We start from the raw sequence: 13,709 nt of genomic DNA, 5'->3' as shown, positions 1-13,709 counted from the left end.
TGTGTAGGGCTCAGGTTAAAATGCTCGAAGTGCATTTTCCTGGCACCTGAAGTGGACTTCTTGGGGAGAAGAATCGCATTGGACGGCATCAGGCAAACCGATTCAAAGACGGAGTCAATCGAGAACGCATCGAGGCCATAGAACATGACGGAGCTGCGGTCGTTTCTAGGACTCCTGAACTACTTTGGTAACTTCTTACCGGGTCTCAGCACACTGTTAGAACCACTGCACGCTTTATTGTGTAAATGAGATGAATGGGTATGGGGCAAAAGCCAAGAAAATGCCTTTGTCAAAGCATGAATATTGTTATGCTCAAACAAATTGATTGCATTGTATGATCCATGTAAGCGTTTGATACTAGCATGTGATGCGTCGTCATACGACGTTGGGTGTGTATTGCTACAAGCTAATGAATCTGGGAAATTGCAACCATTTGCTTATGCACCCAGAAGTCTGTTTAAGGCTGAGAGAGCCTACAGCATGATTGAAAAAGAAGCACTAGCGTGTGTCTGTGCGGTAAAGAAAATGCATCAATATCTGTTTGGGCTCCAATTTTAATTGGAAACTGACCATAAGCCACTAATATTCCTGTTTTCCGAGAGTAAAGGGATAAATACGAATGCATCGGCCCGCATCCAGAGATGGGCGCTCACTTTGCCCGCATACAACTATGCCATCCGCCACAGGCCCAGCACAGAAAACTGTGCCGATGCTCTCAATAGGCTGCCATTGCCCACCACGGGGGTGGAAATGACGCAGCCCGCAGATTTCGTCATGGTTATGGAAGCATTCGAGAGTGAACCATCACCCGTCACAGCCCGACAGATTAGAACCTGGACGAGTCAGGACCCCTTACTGTCCCTAGTAAAAAATTGTGTGTTTCAGCTGGTCCAGTGTCCCAGTGGAAATACAGGAAGAGATAAAGCCGTACCAGCGGTGCAAAGATGAAATGTCGACAGAGCCGGACTGGAGTCACGTGGCACTGGGCAGCCAATCCAGGTAAAGTATTTTCTCATTATAATAATGGGAACTCTGTAAGTAAGATTTCTCATTATTGTGATTGAGAAACAGCCCCCCGACACCAAAACACCAATAAAAAAATCGAGAGAAAAAAAATCACATATCTAACATTAATTTAAATTAAAGTTAATAAATGTCTTAGAAAAAAATATATTTTCCCGATTTTTAAAATTTTTTTTAAATTATGGTTTAAAATAAACTTGCCTTAGTGGGCAGGGTTTTTAACATTACAATGTGCTTTCAAAATTTTATTTTTATATGTTTTTGTATGTTTTAAAATTCTTACACTGGTAAAAGTAGGCTATGCGCCTGCTTTTACCAGGCGCAAGCATTTTAAGGACATTCGCTGGGCAAGAGATGGGCAAATACCACAATCTTGCCCATGCAAATGTCCTGGCTGCCAAGATGCGTGCTAAAACTTGACAGATCAGAAAAGCCATTTTTTGGCGCAAGCGCAAGGCACGTTGAAAACTAATGCCTTCCTGGGTCCGTACACACTCCGTACGGACCCGGGGAGGCCAGGATTTCAGGACTTATATGCTTCTTGAATTATATTTTATCTAAATATTTTTTCATTAAGTTGCTTTTTATTAAATGCCAAAGTTATCACTTATAAGGACTGATTTTACAAATGCACACTACCTGGTAGGGAGTCCTGCCCATTGAAAGTATATATAGAAAATAATGGGGATTGTGCCTGTAACTTTTCAAATTACACACTTATCAGACATTCATTATAGTGGGCTTCACTTTATTGTAGCATTTTGAGGTGATATTAATTTATGTATTGTAGTTCTTTGACACCTTAGATACAGATAAATTTATAATGCATGACAAACAACCAGCAGTATACAACAAAAACAATCTTCATGCATTTGTACAAATAGAACAAATTGTTTTTCTTTGACTGGTAAGTTTTAGGTTATTTTTTTTAAAATTCAGTCATGGGATCTGGGCATTGTTGGCAAGGCCAGCATTTATTGCCCATCCCTAATTGCCCTTGAGAAGATGGTGGTGAGCCACCTTCTTGAACCACTGCAGTTCGTGTGGTGAAGATACTCCCACAGTGCTGTTAGGGAGGGAGTTCCAGGATTTTGACCCAGTGACGATGAAGGAACAGCAATATATGTCCAAGTCAGGATAGTGTGTGACTTGGAGGGGAACTCCGATGTGATGCGCCTGCTGCCCTTGTCCTTCTAGGTAGTAGGGGAACTCCGATGTGATGTGGCTGTTGCCCTTGTCCTTCTAGGTAGTAGAGGAACTCCGATGTGATGTGGCTGTTGCCCTTGTCCTTCTAGGTAGTAGAGGAACTCCGATGTGATGCACCTGTTGCCCTTGTCCTTCTAGGTAGTAGGGGAACTCCGATGTGATGCGCCTGCTGCCCTTGTCCTTCTAGGTAGTAGGGGAACTCCGATGTGATGTGGCTGTTGCCCTTGTCCTTCTAGGTAGTAGGGGAACTCCGATGTGATGCACCTGTTGCCCTTGTCCTTCTAGGTAGTAGAGGACGTGGGGTTGGGAAGTGCTGCCAAAGAAGCCTTGATGAGTTGCTGCAGTGCATCTTGTAGATGGTACACACTGCAGCTATGGTGCACCGGTGGTGGAAGGAGTGAATGTTTAAGATGGTGGATGGGATTCCAGTCAAGCGAGCTGCTTTGTCCTGGATGGCGTTGAGATTCTTGAGTGTTAATATGTTTTAAGTAGGGTGTGATTAGATGCCTTGCTGAGTTGCAACTTGTTGCTGTATTGAAACATAAAATTTTAGAAATTTACGGCACAGAAGGAGGCCATTTGATCCATCATGTCTGTGCCAACCGAAAAAGAGCTATCCAGCCTAATCCCACTTTCCAACACTTGATTTGAAGCCCTGTACATTATGGCACTTCAAGTGCATATCCAAATACTTTTTAAATGTGATGAGGGTTTCTGCCTCTACCACCCTTTCAGGCAGTGAGTTCCAGACCCCCACCATCCTCTGGGTGAAAAGAGTTGTCCTCAACTCCCCTCTAATCTTTTCACCGATCACTTTAAATCTATGCCCCCTGGTTATTGACCTGTCTACTTGGGGAAATAGGTCCTTTCTAGCTAGATTCCTCAATGTTACACACTTCAACGAAGTCTCCCCTCAACCTCCTCTGTTCCAAAGAAAACAACACCAGCCTATCCAATCTTTCCTCATAGTTAAAATTCTCCAGTCCTGGCAGCATACTCGTAAATCTCCTCTGTACTCTCTCTAGTGCAATCACATCTTTCCTGTAATGTGGTGACCAGAACTGTGATGCCTGTAATGCACTTATGAATGACTCCACGAAGCAATATGTTGTACTCAAACTGTAGTGACCTTGGCCCTTTATTCGTAACTCCAGAGTGAGGCACAAGCATGGTGAGCAGCCTTTTATACTGGGCCCTGCACACCTATGCAAGTGACTCTCAGGTCTCCCACTGCAGTGCCCTCTGGTGGACAGCCTCTGCCACAGGGGCAGGAAACCCCGATCTCCACCAGGGGCACCCTCTAGTGGTGCCAGCATACTACATGCACAGTGTAAGCCTTATTGATAGTACATCAGGTAACAAGCTATGCAACTATACAGTGACTACACAAAGAGTATATCTATAGTCTGCATATATATTACTCTCCCCCAAGTCCTTTGTGCCGATTACCTTTGCACTATGTGCTCTGGCCTAGCTCTCCCCAGACTTAAGTGTCAATAACCCTTGCACCTTGGCTGTGCTTTGGCTTGACTCTCTCCCTGTTAACCCCCAAGTCCTTTTGTCACAACCTTGGGTAGTGGTTACCAGTTGGGATGGTTTGATGATGCAGTGGAGGTTCCAGTGGGTTCTGGGTGTGATCCATGCTTGTATCCATGGCTACATACATCCATTTCCTCTCCCCCCACAGCGAGATCATGCAGCAGGCCCGTTACCTCCAGCGTATATGTAAAAGAAATACGACTCACCGCCGAGCAGAGGAGTCAGTAGATGACTTTGAATCCAGCGGGGATGATGATTTGGCCAGAGAGGAAGCTCAGCCCCAGAAAGAAGTGTATGGAGTGTATACCTGCACCACCGATTGTCCTCCAGTGAAGATGGAAGTCGAGATAAATGGCGTTCCAGTCTTCATGAAAATGGACACGGGAGCGAGCCAGTCAGTGATGAGCCAGGATGCTTTTGAGAGGAACGAAAAACGACCCGAGCTGGTTCCAGTACAGGAAAAGTTGTGCACCTACAACAAGGAGCTGATCCCAGTCCTTGATAGTGCGGATGTAAGTGTACTCCATAATGGCGTGGTGCACAAGTTACCTCTGTGAATTGTTGCAGGTGATGGTCCAACGCTACTCGGAAGAAACATAGAAACATAGAAAATAGGTGCAGAAGTAGGCCATTCGGCCCTTCGAGCCTGCACCATCATTCAACATGATCATGGCTGATCATACAACTTCAGTATGCCATTCCTGCTTTCTCTTCATACCCTTGATCCCTTTAGCCATAAGGGCCACATCTAACTCCCTTTTGAATATATCTAATGAACTGGCCTCAACAACTTTCTGTGGTAGAGAATTCCACAGGTTCACAATTCTCTGAGTTAAGAAGTTTCTCCTCATCTCGGTCCTAAATGGCTTACCCTTTATCCTTAGACTGTGACCCTTGGTTCTGGACTTCCCCAACATCGGGAACATTCTTCCTGCATCTAACCTGTCCAATCCCGTTAGAATTTTATATGTTTCTATGAGTTCCCCTCTCATTCTTCTAAATTCCAGTGAATATAAGCCTAGTTGATCCAGTCTTTCTTCATATGTCAGTCCTGCCATCCCGGGAATCAGTCTGGCGAACCTTCGCTGCACTCCCTCAATAGCAAGAATGTCCTTCCTCAGATTAGGAGACCAAAACTGCACACAATACTTAAGGTGTGGCCTCACCAAGGCCCTGTACAACTGCAGTAAGACCTCCCTGCTCCCATACTCAAATTCTCTTGCTATGAAGGCCAACATGCTATTTGCCTTCTTCACCACCTGCTGTACCTGCATGCCAACTTTCAATGACTGATGTACCATGACACCCAGGTCTTGCTGCACCTCCCCTTTTGCTAATCTGTCACCATTCAGATAATATTCTGCCTTCCTGTTTTTGCCACCAAAGTGGATAACCTCACATTTATCTACATTATACTGCATCGCCATGCATTTGCCCACTCACCTAACCTGTCCAAGTCACCCTGCAGCCTCTTAGCATCCTCCTCACAGCTCACACTGCCACCCAGCTTAGTGTCATCTTGGAGATATTACATTCAATTCCTTTGTCTAAATCATTAATGTGTATTGAAAATAGCGGGGGTCCAAGCACTGAACCTTGCGGTACCCCACTGCCTGCCATTCTGAAAAGGACCCGTTTATTCCTATTCTTTGCTTCCTCTTCTGCCAACCAGTTCTCTATCCACGTCAGTACATTACCCCCAATACCATGTGCTTTCATTTTGCACACTAATCGCTTGTGTAAGACCTTGTCAAAAGCCTTTTGAAAGTCCAAATACACCACATTCACTGGTTCTCCCTTGTCCGCTCTACGAGCTACATCCTGAAAAAATTCTAGAAGATTTGTCAAGCATGATTTCCCTTTCATAAATCCATACTGACTTGGACTGATCCTGTCACTGCTTTCCAAATGCACTGCTATTATATCTTTAATAATTGAATCCAGCATTTTCCCCACTACCGATGTCAAGCTAAACGGTCTATAAGTCCCTGTTTTCACTCTCCCTCCTTTTTTAAAAAGTGGGGTTACATTAGCTACCCTCCAATCCATAGGAGTTGATCCAGAATCTATAGAATGTTGGAATGCATCCAACATTCCATTATTTCTAGGGCCACTTCCTTAAGTACTCTGGGATGCAGACTATCAGGCCCTGGGGATTTATCGGCCTTCAATCCCATCAATTTCCCTAACATAATTTCCTGACTAATAAGGATTTCCTTCAGTTCCTCCTTCTCTCTAGACCCTCGGTCCCCAAGTATTTCCGGAAGGTTATTTGCTTCTTCCTTAGTGAAGACAGAACCAAAGTATTTGTTCAATTGGTCTGCCATTTCTTTGTTCTCCAATATAAATTCACCTGATTCTGACTGCAAGGGACCTACATTTGTCTTCATTAATCTTTTTCTCTTCACATATCTATAGAAGCTTTTGCAGTCAGTTTTTATGTTCCCTGCAAGCTTATTCTCATACTCTATTTCCCCCCTCCTAATTAACACCTCTGTCCTCCTCTGCTGAATTCTAAATTTCTCTCAGTCCTCAGGTTTGCTGCTTTTTCTGGCCAATTTATATGCTTCTTCCTTGGATTTAACACTATCCCTAATTTCCCTTGTTAGCCACGGTTGAGCCATTTCCCTGTTTTACAATTGTTGAAGTTCATCCATGTGATCTTTAAATGTCTGCCATTGCCTATCCACCATCAACCCTTTAAGTATCATTCGCCGGTCTATCCTAGCCAATTTACGTCTCATACCATCCAAGTTACCTTTCTTTAAGTTCAGCACCCTCGTCTCTGAATTAACTGTGTCGCTCTCCATCGTAATGAAGAATTCTACCATATTATGGTCACTCTTCCCCAAGGGGCCTCGCACAACAAAATTGCTAATTTATCCTCTCTCATTACACAACACCCAGTCTAGGATGGCCAGCTCTCTTTGATTCCTCGACATATTGGTCTAGGAAACCATCCCTAATACACTCCAGGAAATCCTCCTCCACCGTATTGCTACCAGTTTGCTTAGCCCAATCTATATGTAGATTAAAGTCACCCATGATAACTGCTGTACTTTTTTTGCACGCATCCCTAATTTCCTGTTTGATGCCATCCCCAACCTCTCTACTACTGTTTGGTGGTCTGTACACATCTCCCACTAATGTTTTCTGCCCTTTGGTGTTCTGCAGCTCTACCCATACAGATTCCGCATCATCCAAGCTAATGTCCTTCCTTACTATTGTGATAATCTCCTCTTTAACCAGCAACGCTACCCCACCTCCCTTTCCTTTCTGTCTATCCTATCTGAATATTGAATACCCCTGGATGTTGAGTTCCCAGCCTTGGTCACCCTGGAGCCATGTCTCCGTAATCCCAATTACATCATATCCATTAACAGCTATCTGCGCAGTTAATTCATCCACCTTATTATGAATGCTCCTCACATTTAGACACAGGGTCTTCCAGCTTGTTTTTTTAACACTCATTGTCCTTTTTAGAATTATGTTGTAATGTGGCCCTTTTTGATTTTTGCCTTTGATTTCTCTGCCCTCTACTTTTCCTTATCTCCTTCATACCTTTTGCTTCTGCCCCCATTTTACTTCCCTCTGTCTCCCTGCATAAATTCTCATCCCCCTGCCATATTAGTTTAAACCCTCCCCAACAGCACTAGCAAACACTCTGCCTAGGACATCGGTTCCGGTCCTGCCCAGGTGCAGACCGTCCGATTTGTACTGGTCCCACCTCCCCCAGAACTGGTTCCAATGTCCCAGGAATTTGAATCCCTCCCTCTTGCATAATTCCCCAAGCCACATATTCATCTTAACTATCCTGCTGTTTCTCCTGTGACTAGCACATGGCACTGGTAGCAATCCTGAGATCACTACCTTTAATGTCCTACTTTTTAATTTAACTCCTAGCTCCCTAAATTCAGCTTGTAGGACCTCATCCTGTTTTTTATGTATATTGTTGGTACCTATATGCACCACGACAACTGGCTGTTCACCCTCCCCCTCCAGAATGCCCCGCAGCTGCTCCGAGACATCCATGACCCTTGCACCAGGGAGGCAACGTACCATCCTGGAGTCTCGATTGCGGCCGCAGAAACACCTATCTATTCCCCTTTCAATAGAATCCCCTACCACTATATCTCTCCCACTCTTTTTCCTGCCCTCCTGTGCAGTAGAGCCACCCATGGTGCCATGAACTTGGCTGCTGCTGCCTTCTCCTGATGAGCCATCTCCCTCAATAGTATCCAAAGTGGGAAATCTGTTTTAGAGGGAGATGACCACAGGGGACCCCTGCACTACCTTCCTACTCCTGCTCTGCCTGATGGTCACCCATTCGCTATCTGCCTTTGTAACCTTTACCTGCGATGTGACCAACTCACTATTCACGACATCCTCAGCATCGCAGATGCTCCAGAGTGAATCCATGCGCAACTCCAGTGCCGCAATGTGGTCTCACAGGAGCTGCAGCTGGACACACTTCCTGCACACATAGTAGTCAGGGACACTGGAAGTGTCTATGATTTCCCACATAGCACAGGAGGAGCATGACATGGGTCTGGGCTCTCCTGCCATGACTTAACACTTAAATTAACTTAATTTAACAACAATGCCAAAGGTTTCCTACCGAAAGGAAAAAGAAAAATACTCGCCAATCCACTAGTCAATCACTTACCTGCTTGACTGTGACATCACACTTCAATTTTGATTTAAAAAAAACTATTTGTCCCTGCACCAGCTGGCTCCCCTTTTATGAGCCACTTGATCCTCCCGCTCCAGCTCCTAAAGGTGGATGGGGAAGATCCAGTGGAAATGGGAAGACCTCTTCACTCCAGCAATCGATGTCTGCCATGCTCAGAGGCAGAGCAAAACCTCACCTTCGCTTGGGCCAGGCACCAGAGAACAGACCAATGCAGCACCTAAGGCACAGACCATCCATCACGACTGCATGGCAATGATCCGACCGGAACGACTTAAAAATACCTTCCCTGCTCCAGTGGCAGGACTCCTGGGGAGGAAGATTGAATTCACAGGCACTCTTCCAGCTTTTGTGGCAGAATCGCGGGAGAGAAGGATCAAGGCAGTCGACCTCGGGGACAGAGGCAAGATGGCGTCCCTGCTGCAGCGAGGTGCAGCGTGGCTGGAAAAAAAGATAGCCACGGCCATATCACGAGGTGCAATGCTGAGGGACCAACATGTGGTATCTAACAAAGGATTTGATTGGGGTAAAGCCAGCAGGGTTCTCTTCAAGGAGACCTGCAACCAACTGAACTTAAAGAGACATTGTATGCATGGCAATCAATGTAACAAACCAATTATGGTTGTGAACAAAATGTTGTTGCGAAATGTCGGTACTATTCCTAATGTAAAGAACAAAATGTTGTTGCGAGATGTCGGGAATAGAGTGTCCCCAAAAGTAGCAAGCGAGCGAATTCGGGAGGGTAAAGGCGCTGATCCTGATGCCCTGCCCCAGGTGTCCCCACAAGTTATAGACCAGCGACCTCAGGAGGGTGAAGGCACTGATCCTGATACCCTGCCCCAGATCTATCCCACGCTGCAGGCACCCGATGGCACTATTCGCCACGGACCTGGAAACGGAAATGGCATCAATACGCGCAGTCGGCCGCCGTTGCTCACCACCCGAGTGGAGACGGCCTCCAGACCCTGTCACTACCTCGGCCATGTCCGGGAGCGAAAGGTCAGAACCAACGAGTTCCCCAAATGGGACTTGAAACAGCCAGGTTCACAACACCATTAGAGAGCAGGCAGAAGATTCTGCAGCCCGCAACTGAGGACAGGGAGGCCACACACATCGGTGGCTCTGCCCACCACTAGGCAATGGCAAAGGCCCTGAGTCCTGGCTAGGTGAGCAAACCAAGCCCACCCCGCTAGCAGGGGGCGCAGCGCCGCTATCAGACGACTAGGACCCCGTCCGGTTGCTCTGCAACCTGCGTCCTCGCATACCTGTACTGCTACCTCAGTACTGACCATGACTGAACCATGAATGCAACCTACCCAATCCTGGCGCATGAGCGCAAAATGTAACGAATGTAAGTCACTGAACCAAGGTGTCACAATACAAACTGTAACTTCCTTTCTTTGTACTTGCACTGTGTCTGATCCTGTATGTTAATGTAATGGGCCTGCTGCATGATCCCGCTGTGGGGGGGGGAAATGGATGCATGTAGCCATGGGCACACACATGGATCACACCCAGAACCCACTTGAACCTCCACTGCATCATCGAACCATCCAAACTGGTAACCACTACCCAACGTTGTAGCAAAAGGACTTGGGGATTAACAGGGAGAGAGCCAAGCCAAAGCACAGCCGAGGTGCAAGGGCTATTGGCACTTAAGTCTGGGGAGAGCTAAGCCAGAGCACATAGTGCAAAGGTAATCGGCACAAAGGACTTGGGGGAGAGTGATGTTATATTGCAGACTATAATTATACTCTCTATGTGGTCACTGTATAGTTGCATAAGATGGAGACTTGTTACCTGTTGTACTATCAATAAGGCTTACATTGTGTATATACTATGCTGGCACCACTAGAGGGTGCAACTGGTAGAGGGGTTTCCTGCTCCTGTGGCAGAGGCTGTCCACCAGAAGGCACTGCGATGGGAGACCTGAGGGTCACCTGCATAGGTGTGCAGGGCCCGGTATAAAAGGCTGCCCATCATGCTTGTGCCTCACTCTGGAGTTACAAATAAAGGCCCAAGGTCACTACAGTTTGAGTACAACACATTGCCTCGTGGAGTCATTCATAAGTATATTACAGTCATAACACATACGTATTCAGCATACCGACACTAGTGAGCCCTATGGTTTCCTCCGCAACGCCAGCATGGTGCTACTCGATTAGCACCCCTCGGCGGACTCTGAGTTCTGGAACCCTGAGGTCTGTACCCTCTGCCCAGGGCAAAGCTACGTTCTACAGTCTTGCCTGTGAAAGACACCATTCCATGTACAGTACTTGTCGGGTTTGAGTCCACAGGATGAATAATTTGCTTGGTGCTGCAGGTCGAGGTCATGAATGCCTGACTGATGCTGATGGCCTTCTGCAAGTTGACTGTGGTGTCGGCAGATAATAGCTTGTGAAGGAGGCCCTCGTGGCCAATTCCCATAACGAAGATGTCTCATAATGCTTCGTTGAGGTGCGTGCCGAAATCACACGGTGTTGCCAGTTTCCTGAGATCGGCAGCATATTTTTCAAATTCCTGGCCCTCACGTCTGTGGTGATTGTAGAATCTGTGCCTGGCCGTGAGGATGCTCCGTTTTGGTTTTAATTGGTCACAAATTAGTTCAGTCAGCTCATCGTATGTCTTATCCTTGGCCTTCGTGGGTGCCAGCAAGTCCCTGACGAGACGGTAGACCTCGGGCCCTCAACTGGTCAGCAGTATAGCCTTGCACTTCTCCGTCAATGTGTCCATCTCCTCTGCCAGGTTGTTTGCCACAAAATATTGCTCGAGCCTTTCCATGAAGGCATCCCAATCACCACCCTCTGCAAAGTCTTTTAGTGTGTCAAAGGTAGTCATAATCGCGTGAAAGTCTGTAATCTCATCGCCAGTTGTTATGTCTATAATGCACTTATGAATGACTCCACGAGGCAATGTGTTGTACTCAAACTGTAGTGATCTTGGTCCTTTATCCAGAGTGAGGCACAAGCATGGTGAGCAGCCTTTTATTCTGGGCCCTGCACACTTTTGCAGGTGACCCTCAGGTCTCCCACCGCAGTGTCCCCTGATGGACAGCCTCTGTCACAGGAGCACCAAACCCCGGTCTCCACCAGTTGCACCCTCTAGTGGTGCCAGCATAGTATATACACAGTGTAAACTTTATTGATAGTACATCAGGTAACAAGTCTCCATCTTATGCAACAGTGACTACACAAAGAGTATATCTATAGTCTGCCTATATACCAAGAACTGTATGCAATACTCTAGCTACGGTCTAATTAATGTTTTATACAGTTCAAGCATAACCTCACTGCTTTTATATTCTGTGCCTTGGCTAATAAAGGAAAGTATCCCATATGCCTTCTTAACTAACTTATTTTCCTCTTCTACTAACTTCAGGGATCTGTGGACATGCACTCCAGGATCCCTCTGTTCCTCTACTTTTCTCTATCCTATCATTTATTGGTGAGTTTTATTTCCAAAGCAGCCTCACCCAAAGATCCAGCAACTGTATTTTCTGTAGATTTGGAATAATACATTTTTATTGTGTCACTAAAAACTTGTATTATATGGTATCTTTAACATACAAAAAAGGTTCCAAGATGCTTCACAGAAGGAAAAATGAAACTGACTTTGAGCTGTAGCGCAAGTTCAGAAAAGTGATGGAAGATGTATTTTAAGGTTTTTAAAGATGGAGAAAGAAGTGGAGGGAGGGATTTAAGACAGGAATTACAAAAAGTGCCCAAGACAGTTGAAGGCTCTGCCATCAATGGTTGGTGAATGAAGTAGAGAAGAGCTGCACCTTTGTTTTGAGTTGGAGAATGCATGAGCGGACTTAATAACAACAACAACAACAATTTGTGTTTATATAGCGCCTTTAAAGTAGTAAAATGTCCCAAGGCACTTCGTAGGAGTGTTATAAGGCAAAACAAATAATTTTGACACCGAGCCACATAAGAAGAAATTATGGCAGATGACCAAAAGCTTGGTCAAAGAGGTAGGTTTTTAGGAGTATATTAAAGGAGGAAAGAGAGAGAGAGGTGGAGAGGTTTAGGGAGGAAGTTCCAGAGCTTCGGGTCCAGGCAGCTGAAGGCACGGCCATCAATGGTTGATAGTTAAAATCAGGGATGCTCATGGGGGCATAATTTGAGGAGCGCAGATATCTCGGGGGGTTGTGAGGCTGAAAGAGATTACAGTGATAGGGGAGGGGCGAGACCATGGAAGGACTTGTAAACAATTATGAGAATTTTGAAATCGAGGCGTTGCTTAACCGGAAGCCCAATGTACGTCAGCGAGCACAAGGGTGATAGTTGTGCGGGACTTGGTGCGAGTTAGGACTCAAGCTGCCAAGTTTTGGATGATCTCAAGTTTAGGTAGAGTAGAATGTGGGAGGCCAGTCAGGATTGCATTGGAATAGTTGAGTCTAGAGGTAACAAAGGCATGGATGAGCGTTTCAGCAGCAGATGACCTGAGGCAGGAGCGGAGTCAGGTGATGTTACGGAGGTGGAAATAGGCAGTTTTAGTTATGCCGCGGATCTGTGGCTGGCTCATTTCAGGGTCAAATATGTCACCCAGGTCTGGTTCAGCCTCAGACAGATGCCCAATGCTTAATGTTGCAAAGATACAGTGGGATGAGGTCATAGGAAGATTTGAAGATGAGGCGATGATTTTAAGTTTAAAGTTTTAGGGACAGCGAGCCAGTGTACATCAGCAAGAACAGTGTGATGAGTGAGCAGGACTTAGTACAGGCCACATGTTTGAATTTTGGATAATTTGGTGATTTATGGATAATGGGAAACTGGCAAGAAGGATGTTGGAAAAATCTAGCATATGTTTATGTTACTGTGCCACTGATTGTGTTACTGCACTCTCCTCGAATCATGGATTTACAGCATAAAAGGAGACAATTTGATTCATCACTCCTATGCCAGGAATCTGAGAGAGCTATCTAATTAATTCCATTCATATGACTTTGCAAAATACTCTTCAATTTTTTTTCAATTAATTATTCACTACCCCTTTAAAAGCTATTATGGATTCTGTGTCCATCACTGTTTCTGTAGGGCATTCTATGTCCTGAACTTTGTGTTAAAAAAAATCTCCTAACTTTTCCCTTCATTCCTTTACTGATCTTAAATGTATGTTTTTTAGTTACTGACTCACCAACCAGTAGAACTAGTTTTTCCTTCTTTATATTATCAATACCTTTCCTAAATTTAAGCATGTTAAGATTTTTTGTTTACTTTCTCTGTTCTAGTGAAAACCGCTCAGT

Source organism: Pristiophorus japonicus, chromosome 1 (assembly GCF_044704955.1).
Source record: "Pristiophorus japonicus isolate sPriJap1 chromosome 1, sPriJap1.hap1, whole genome shotgun sequence".
In the NCBI taxonomy this organism is placed as follows: Eukaryota; Metazoa; Chordata; class Chondrichthyes; family Pristiophoridae; genus Pristiophorus; species Pristiophorus japonicus.
The sequence above is the reverse complement of the archived record's forward strand: the minus strand, read 5'-3'. Positions refer to the sequence as shown.